The 9,257-nt window shown below is 43.3% G+C and overlaps 1 long non-coding RNA gene across 1 annotated transcript in view; it reads right to left on the bottom strand.

Annotated features, from left to right (window-relative positions):
• Nucleotides 1-1,124: 1,124 nt before the first annotated feature.
• The window catches only part of LOC140408556 (uncharacterized), a 125,623-nt gene continuing 117,490 nt past the window's right edge, over nucleotides 1,125-9,257 (bottom strand). The window contains exon 3 of the long non-coding RNA XR_011940137.1: nucleotides 1,125-2,262. This is a non-coding gene — a long non-coding RNA (uncharacterized lncRNA). The remainder of the gene's footprint in view (nucleotides 2,263-9,257) is intronic.

The raw sequence follows: 9,257 nt of genomic DNA, 5'->3' as shown, positions 1-9,257 counted from the left end.
GACAGTGACCCAAGCTGGGAATCAAACCACTGTGCTACTGTGCCGCCCATGACTTGAAATTACCCATTACTTGAATTTAAATTCCTTTAACTGCCTTGGTGGAATTATGAACCCATGTCTCCAGAGCATTAGCCTGGACATCGGGGTTAATATCTTGTGACAATACCACAGCACCATGTCCGCATAGGTTATATACCTTGTGACTCACTGGTATGAGATCACCCTACGTATGGCTGAAGAAGGTCAATTTCATGCACATTGACCCAGCAATTCTCAGAAAAATTAAAGGCGTCTCTATGGTTTGACTCATGGGTCTTTAGTTGAATCGTGTTAACCCACAGTGAAAGTATGTTCAACAGTTTCTAACTTAATAAAATAGTGTTGCACTATTTTAAGTGTTGGCCAGTATTTGTTCCACGGATCCAGAGCATCCAACACATCATACAGCTCTTTTCTTCCTGAAGTCAATGACCAGCTCCTTAGTTTTGCTGATATTGAGGGAGAGATTGTTGTTGTTACACCATGCCACTAGGTTCTCTGTGACCCTCCTGTACTCTAACTCATCGTTGTTTGAGATCCGACCTATTACGGTCATGTCATCAACAAACCTGTAGATAGAGTTGGAGCTGAATTTTGCCACGCAGTTGTGTGTGTATAGGGTGTACAGTAGGGAAGAAGTATGCAGCCTTGCGGGGTCCCGGTATTGAGGACAATCGATAGAGGGCTATCAGCTTAGATGTGTAACTTGCTGATGCATTGCTGCTGCTGATGAGCTAGAACTTCATTCAGTGTTACAGATACAGCAGTTAGTAAAATACATTCTGATGTTGGCAGCAGCCATAACTTCTCCTAATTCCTCTTCCTCTGTATTGCCATTTTAGCAGCCACAATAATTCTGTGACATTTATTTGGGCTGTCAACAGATCTGATAAATGCCTCACAGTCCCCAATACTGATGAGTAATTTTGTCACTAATTTAAGTGACATTGGGAGGTAAATTAGCATAGGCTTCGGCCTACATCTATATTCTGTACGACTGACCACTAATTGCCCTTTTCAATGGAAATAGTTTACAAAATGGAATAGTTAATCTCAGAAGCGAATTCATTAGCTTGATTGTTTAATTGTCTATTCATTCCTGAATTCTGAGAAATCCACATGGTTAAAATAAAACTCTTCAAATATGTGCTCTTGATCTAAAAATGGTAAATTTGTCCCGATCTTGGGTTGGGTTATTTCTCCTTGCTACATCTGCTGCGCCAATGTAAATTTGAGGGAGATGTGTAGGTGTCTCCGTTCACCTGTGCAAATGAGATTCCTACCATATTTCCAGCCAGGTTATGGCAGAGGAGAGGGAGCAGCAATGGCAGAGGAGAGGGAACAGCTTTCTCCGATCTGAAGCCTGGCTGTTTCTGGAAGCAAACATTGTGGGGAGTGGCTATATTATCAATTATTTTTACAAGGCTGGTAATGACGCTATTGAATCTGTCTGCTTTCTCTGATAAGCCATCTGGCATGTAATTTTGAAAGTGAGCATTGTGCAACTCCCTTTACATTTATGTTGTAATTAAATCATTACTAATTTGTTTAACTTTGCCATTTAGTTTCTCATCTTACCCTTTTCTCCAGTTCTGTTACTTTGAAATTCCTACATTGAAACAGCTTGTTCAGTATTCATTCTCCACACGAGTGACAGCCCTAATCCCAGTTCCCCGCACTGTTCCCAAATAATTTTATTCTTTTTGTATGCAACCAGCCTATGATATAACTTGTCCTGCGTGGTTGTGTAAATAGGTGGTACCACACTAATTACTCGTTGTACCTACCACTGGATAGTCAAAGTCAACAGGGTTGAATACTGGGCAGGGAGCATACTGATTAGGCGCTTACTGTTTACATCATACTGCATCTATATTATACATCTATTGAAGTTTAAATATTACTGTATTTGAATTGTGAAATCACCCAGGATTATTTTTTAAAATTTAGTGTCAGAGTTTAATGAGCTGATCAAGTGTAAGGGTGTTATTTATATCAGTATTAGCTTTCTAGGGTCTAAATCTAAATCTGGGCATTAACACGGCAGCACTGAGGGTTATGCCAGACTAAACTCTATAAACATAGACCAGCGTTTTCTAAACCCGCCGTGGCGGCCCAGCCAAAGGTCCATTGACTTGCGATGGGACCGGATGATCCCGGTGGTGGGCATGGTCGGAAGATCCCACCGTCAGGCCTCTCCTTCGATTTGCCTAAACTGCCAGCCTGTGGAAAAAAAATGCATAAGGAAACATGCATTGTAATCTCAGTGAAAATAGAAAATACTGGAAATAGGCAGACGGCTAGTATTTCAGGTCAAAAATCTTTCAACTGAATTGGCAAATGTTAGCGATTTGAAAGGTCTTGAGGTGTGGGACGTTGAGGGTGGGAATGTATGTAATCAGGTGGGGGAAAGGAGAGATTTAATGAGAAAGGAAAGATTGTAATGGCATCAGTAAAGAACCAAATGATGGATCCTGTTCCATTGGAAAATGCAGGATGTTTCTCAGGATGTGCTGTCAACTGCAGAGTTTTGGAGATTTAACAGCAGTTGTAGTCATGAGGTACATTCCTCAGGCCGAGAACTTTGTGACTAGCACATTTATAGATGTGGTCACCCCTCAGCTTTTTTTAAAAAAATATTTTAATTCTCCTCCTTTTTCACATTTTCTCCCAAATTTACACCCACCAACAATAAACAATAATCAGTAACAAATATGTCAATCCCCATATCAATAACAAGGTCACCCCTCAGGTTAAGGGTATGAATGCAGGAAGGGATAGGTGACCACCAGGCAGTCAAGAAGGAGCAGGGAGATAGTGCAGGAGTCCCCTGATTGCACCTCACTCTACAACCACTATTCAGCTCTAAATACTGGTGTCAGTGATGGTTCAAATGGGGAATGCAGCCAGAGCCAGGTCCACCAATGCTGGCTCAGCTGTACAGGGGGCACGAGGAAGATTATAAATTTAGAGAGAAAGGTTAAGGCTAATGATAGCTAATGCACATGTGAGTAAGAAGTAATGCCACGGTGATGTCAGTCACTGAGAAGAATGTGAAGCATATCAGAGGATAGCTCCAGCTATGGTTTGGTCATATTTCGCCTTTGTAAATAGTTAGCATATAAATAAATGTTTTTAAACAAAATGTCATTGCCTCCAAGGAGATCTTCTTTAGAGTAAGAAGCCAACTGTAATAACCCTTATGAGGCCCATGGGATACAATGATCAGTCTCCCTATGGGACTCATGGAATACAAGCTTTCCCATTAGTAGGCGGAGGCCTTCCCAGATGGGGTTTGTTATCTTACTCCTTAAAAGCCAGCCCGGACTGGGACCGACACTTCTGTTAGTCCCGACTGGGACATGTTGTGTTGTATGCCGCCACAGCACCCTTTCCTTTAACTTAAATAAAACTCCGGTTAACTCACCTTCTCAGGCCTCCAGGATCTTTATGTCAACAAATCCCAGGACATACCCACAATGACAGAGGAAAAATAATAGTGACAGGGGTTTTAAAGTGAAGAGAACAAGCGAGTGTTTCCATGGCCACATATATGATTCCCAGATGTTATGTTGCCTCCCTGGTGCCAGGGTCAAGAACATCACTGAGTGGCTGCAGAGCACTGTGAAGTGGAAGGATGAACAGCCAATAGTAATAGACCACATCGGTACCCATGACATAGCTGGTAAGAGGGATCTGCAGTTACAGTTCAGGTAGGGAGGAAGGCAATTAGGAAATAGGATTTCAGCTTCATTTGCTTTGTCAAAAACTGCACTGCCCAACCCATTGTCTCAAACCGGATTGAACCGTGTTGATTTAGAGTAAAGCAGCCATTTTCAGTTCACATCAACAAACTTATCACAGGGCTGATCAGAACTTGGTTTGAACTCTCAAACAACCAAATACCATTAGACCATTATTGCTAGAAAGGCTACATGCAAAACCACACCATTTGGAACAAAATGCATTAAAGTAATAAAACCTAGTCTAATGCTTTTAAAATGGTGTGTATTTCCTTTCAGTTTCTTCTTATTTCAGAACATTGACGCTTCAATTCATTTACCTTGTCTCTGATGTCAGCTACCTGTATTGGGTGAGGGAGCTGCAATGTGTAACGCTGCAGGCAATGCTATTCCATGGATCAGTTACTAAGATGCACATAAATGCCCGAGAACACTTAAGGTGAAGTGGCCATCCATCAATTTCCCTGGGTCTTCTTACCCAGTATTCTGTCAAGCACACCATCATTGGTAGGTTTGTTTGTTAGTCTCCGTCAACAAACAAATGTTTGTCTTTGGGCCATGGGTTTTCCAGGAAGCAGACATAAGACTTTACCACTGTGCTACATATCCGTCCTTAATCATCTAAAGAAATTATATTATGTTCTGCAATAATAACCAGCAACACTAGCGAGTTTTTAAAGGACTGACAGCTTTGGTTGTAATCTCAAAAACAGGTCCTTCACTGATCCATTGAGGATTTTGTTCTAATGTTAAACTGAGCCCAAGACATTGTTGACTCAATATGTACTGAGACTGCCTGTAGTTTTCACTCAGCCAGTTTTTCTGTTAGCCAGATGCCAAATTGTAATTCAGAAAAGCATTGCTATTTTATAGCGGTTGCTAATTACCGATGCAAGACTCAAAACATAAAGCTGCAAAGTAAAACAGAGGAGCTGTGTGTTGGTGACTCAATGCATTTGGCATAGATTAACAGAACACAGAAATAAGAACACAAAATGCTGGAAAAATGCAGCAGGGCAGGCAGCATCTGTGGAGAGGAACAGAACTAATGTTTCAGGTTGCTGAACTGAAGAAAGATAGAAATGTGAGAGCTTTTAAGCCAGCGGAAGGGGCGAGGTGGCAGGAAAGCCTGCGATAGGGTGGAGGGCAGGAAAAATTAACCAACTGTTATAATTCACATGGGTCTTACGGGGTAGGGATGATCCGCTACCTTGCGAAGCTAACAGAATACCAACTCCCCCGTTAAGGGGATGGGGGACCCTTAATTAAGTCCATGTGCATTTGTATAAATAGAGTCAGTCAGGCATTGCCGAGAACTCAGTCAGGAAGTACTGGAGCTGTGTGCAAAGTTAACGTGTGAAAAAAAAACTTTTGTTTTACTTTACAACTCAGTGCGTACTCTGTTCGTTGCCCCTTGCAAAACTAACAAAATAGTGCACGATGTAAAGGTCAAAGACTGTGGTAATGGGTATAGTAAAAGGACAAATGTTGTGTCCAAATGAGGCATGGGTGGCTATATTAAATCACCTGAATGCAAGATGAAGGGATAAAGAAAGAAAGCAACATGACAATAACTAGTGCCTAGATCTAGTGTCCTCAGCCTAACCATCTCCGACTGCTTCGTGAATGACCTTCCTTCCATTGTAAGGTCAGAAGTGGGGATGTTTACTGAAGATTGCACAAAGTTCAGCACCATCCACACCTCCTCAGATACTGAAGCAGTTCATGTCTGAATGCAGCAAACCCTGGGCAATATCCAGGCTGGAGCTGACCAGTGACAAGTAGCATTCGCACAACACAAGTGCTAGGCATCGACCACTGTTAGGATCCTTCTAGTTAATTCCCTTATTTCCCCTTTATTTTATTTTGATGTTCTCATTTTTGATCCATGGATGATTAATGGGCGTGTTTTTAAGTCAAGTAGCAGAGAGAAGTGAGGAATTCTGAAGTTACAGGATAGAACATTCTGTTTGAACAGGAGACCTCAGCACTTTTCGGCACCAGAGGAAGAGATGGGGTTAGACTCAGTTTGATTGATTAGCTGGTGGTCAATGAATTGGCCAAAAGGCTGTACTTTGCCTGGTAGCAGTTGGTGGTTGGATCCTATCCTAGTGGGATGGTTCTCAGGCACCTCAGGGAGGAGTTGAATCCTAGACACACACAGACAAGGATCTGCTTTCTCTCTCTCTCTAGAAAGGCTGTGAGTGTTGTATTTCTGAAGGAGCGAAGAGCCTGAATGAATGAATCTACAGGGAAACCATTAAAGGCTGCAAAAAAACACAAGGATCTGTCCTCGCTCTCTTGCTCTCTCTCCAGAAAGGCTGTGAGTATTGTATTTCTGAAATTACAGAGACATGAAAGAATCTACGGTAAATAAAATAAAACCCTCAAACTGACAGCAAGGTTTGAAGATGAGTAAGGTGCTGGAAAGAGCCATTTGAAACAAGGACTCTTTTTTCCTTTATTTATGATTTTCATCCCTCTCCTCCCCTCTGTGTTTGTCTGTCTTGTATGTGTGTGCAGAGGGTTGGGGGGGGGAGCCGTTAAAGTTGGGAATTAGGAATTAGTTGATAGTTAACCAATTGTATTTGCTACATATTTCATTATAGTTCTTGGTATTAATAAACAGTAATTGTGTTTACAATTACAAACCTGATGACTGTAATTATTGGACAGCCAAGTCCAAAGACTTCGGGTATTAAAGAATTATTGGTTAATTCACTTGTGTTGTGATTCCGGGTCAAGTGGGACATAAATTGACTGTATACTAGCCCAGGGTGTCATATCACCATCTCCAACAAGAGAGTATCTAACCATCGTCCCTTGACATTCAATGGCATTACTATCGTTGAAACCCCTACTGTCAACATCCTGGGGGTTACCATTGACCAGAAACTGAACTGAACAAGCCAAATATATACTGTGGCTACAAAAGCAGGCCAGACGCTCAGAATCCCGTGGCAAGTAACTCACCTCTTGACTCACCAAAGCCTGTCCACCATCTACAAGGCACAAGTCAGGAGTGTGATGGAATACTCCCCATTTCCCTGGATGAGTGCAGCTCCAAGAACACTCAAGAAGATCAATGCCATCCAGGACAAAGCAGCCCTTCTCCTTCTACAAACATTCACTCCCTCTACCACCGACGAACAGTGGCAACCGTGGCTTCCGGAACTCACCAAGTCTCCTTAGATAGCACCTTCCATACTCATGACCACTATCATCTAGAAAGACACATGGGAACAGCACCACCTGGGGCAGCACGGTAGCATTGTGGATAGCACAATTGCTTCACAGCTCCAGGGTCCCATGTTCGATTCCGGCTTGGGTCACTGTCTGTGTGGAGTCTGCACATCCTCCCCGTGTGTGCGTGGGTTTCCTCTGGATGCTCCGGTTTCCTCCCACAGTCCAAAGATGTGCAGGTTAGGTGGATTGGCCATGATAAATTGCCCTTAGTGTCCAAAATTGCCCTTGGTGTTGGGTGGGGTTGCTGGGTTGTGGGGATGGGGTGGAGGTGTTGACCTTGGGTGGGGTGCTCTTTCCAGGAGCCAGTGCAGACTCGATGGGCCGAATGGCCTCCTTCTGCACTGTACATTCTATGATAATCTATGAAACCTGGATGTTTCCTTCCAAGTCATACACCATCCTGACTTGGAAATATATCGCCGTTCCTTGACTGTCGCTGAGTCAAAATCCTGTAACTAACTTCCGAACAGCACAAAGCATGTACCTAAACCATATGGACTGCAGTGTTTCAAGAAGGCTGCTCACCTCCACCTTCTCAAATGCAATTAAGGATGGGCAATAGGGCACCACTGTGGCGCAGTGGATAGCACTGGGACTACGGCGCTGAGGATCTGGGTTTGAATCCCGGCCCTGGGTCACTGTCCGTGTGGAGTTTGCACATTCTCCCCCGTATATGCATAGGTTTCACCCCCACAACCCAAAAGATGTGCAGGTTAGGTGGACTGGCCATGCTAAATTGCCCCTTAATTGGAAAAAAAATTCGGTACTCCAAATTTATTTTAAAAAAGGATGAGCAATAAATGCTGACCTAACCAGTGATGTCCACAACCCATGTATCAATAAATAAAAACACAGCTGAACATAAAAAAGAGAAGACAGAACACATAGAAACCCAGAAAATAGGAGCAGGAATGGCCATTAACCCCTCAAGCCTGCTTCACTATTCAATCTGATTATGAGTGATCTCCTATCTCAATAACATGCTCCAAATCTCTCCCCATACCCTTTTATGCCTTTAGTGACTAGAAATCTATTTCTTTCTTAAATACATTTAGTGGCTTGGCCTCCACAGCATTATGTGGAAGAGAATTCCAGAGGTTCACTACCCTTTGAGTGAAGAAATGTGTCCCCATCTCAGTCCTAAATGGCCTGTCCCTAAACTGAGACTGTGACCCCTTGTTCTAGGCCCTCCCATACAGGGGGAGCATCATCCCTGAACCCAGACTGTCCAGCTTGGTCAGAATGTTACAGGTTTCAATGAGATCCCCTCTGATTTTTCTGAACTCAAGCAAATAATAATAATAACCTTTTATTGTCACAGGTATGAAGTTACTGTGAAAAGCCCCTAGTTGCAACATTCCAGCGCCAATAGAGGCCCAGTTGGCCCAATCTCTCTTTATACGACAATCCTGCCATCACAGGAATCAGCCTGGTGAATCTTCTCAGCACTCCCTCCATGCCAAGCATATCTTTCGGGTAGCAAGACAAAGGCATGGATTCTAATCTGAAGTTGTTGAAATCAGTGTTGAATCCAGCAGGCTGTAGAATGCCAAGGCAAAAAATGAGGTGCTGTTCCTCACGCTTGCATTAGATGTTACTGGAGAGTATAGCAGGCCACAGACAGAAAGATGAGGATGGGAGCAAGGTGGAGAATTAAAATGACAAGCAACTGGAAGATCAGGGTCATTCTTATGGACTAAACAGAGGTGTTCCGCAAAACAGTCGCCCAGTCTGCACTTGGTCCCCCAGTGTGGAGGAGACTGCATCATGTGAATACAATATACTAAATTGAAGAAGTACAAATAAATCATTGTTTCACATGGAAGGCGCATTTGGGGCCTTGGACAATGAGGAGGGAGGAGGTCAAATGTCAGATATTGCATCTCCTACACTTGCACCAAACATGCCATTGGGAAACAAGGGGGTGTTAGGTGTGGTTGAGGAGTGAACTAAGGTGTCATAGAGGGAGGGAAGGGTACAGAATAATGTCACCACCAAAACACATCTTTCTGTACTCTTCCCTCCCTCTATGACACCTGGTGGAAATGGCGCCAGATAATCCATTGTAAACGGAGTCTGGTGCGTGGAAGGTGAGGACAAGAGGAGCCTTTTCATGGTATTGGAGGAAGGGGACAGAGTGAGAGCGGAGGTGCGTGAATTAGATTGGACATGTTAGAGGGCCCTGAATTCATGAGCCACATGTGCAGAGGATAGTTTTTGTTGTCAAGC

This window comes from Scyliorhinus torazame, chromosome 3, assembly GCF_047496885.1.
Source record: "Scyliorhinus torazame isolate Kashiwa2021f chromosome 3, sScyTor2.1, whole genome shotgun sequence".
Lineage (NCBI taxonomy): Eukaryota > Metazoa > Chordata > Chondrichthyes > Carcharhiniformes > Scyliorhinidae > Scyliorhinus > Scyliorhinus torazame.
Note: the sequence above shows the minus strand (reverse complement) of the source record. Positions and strands in the feature narration are given on the sequence as shown.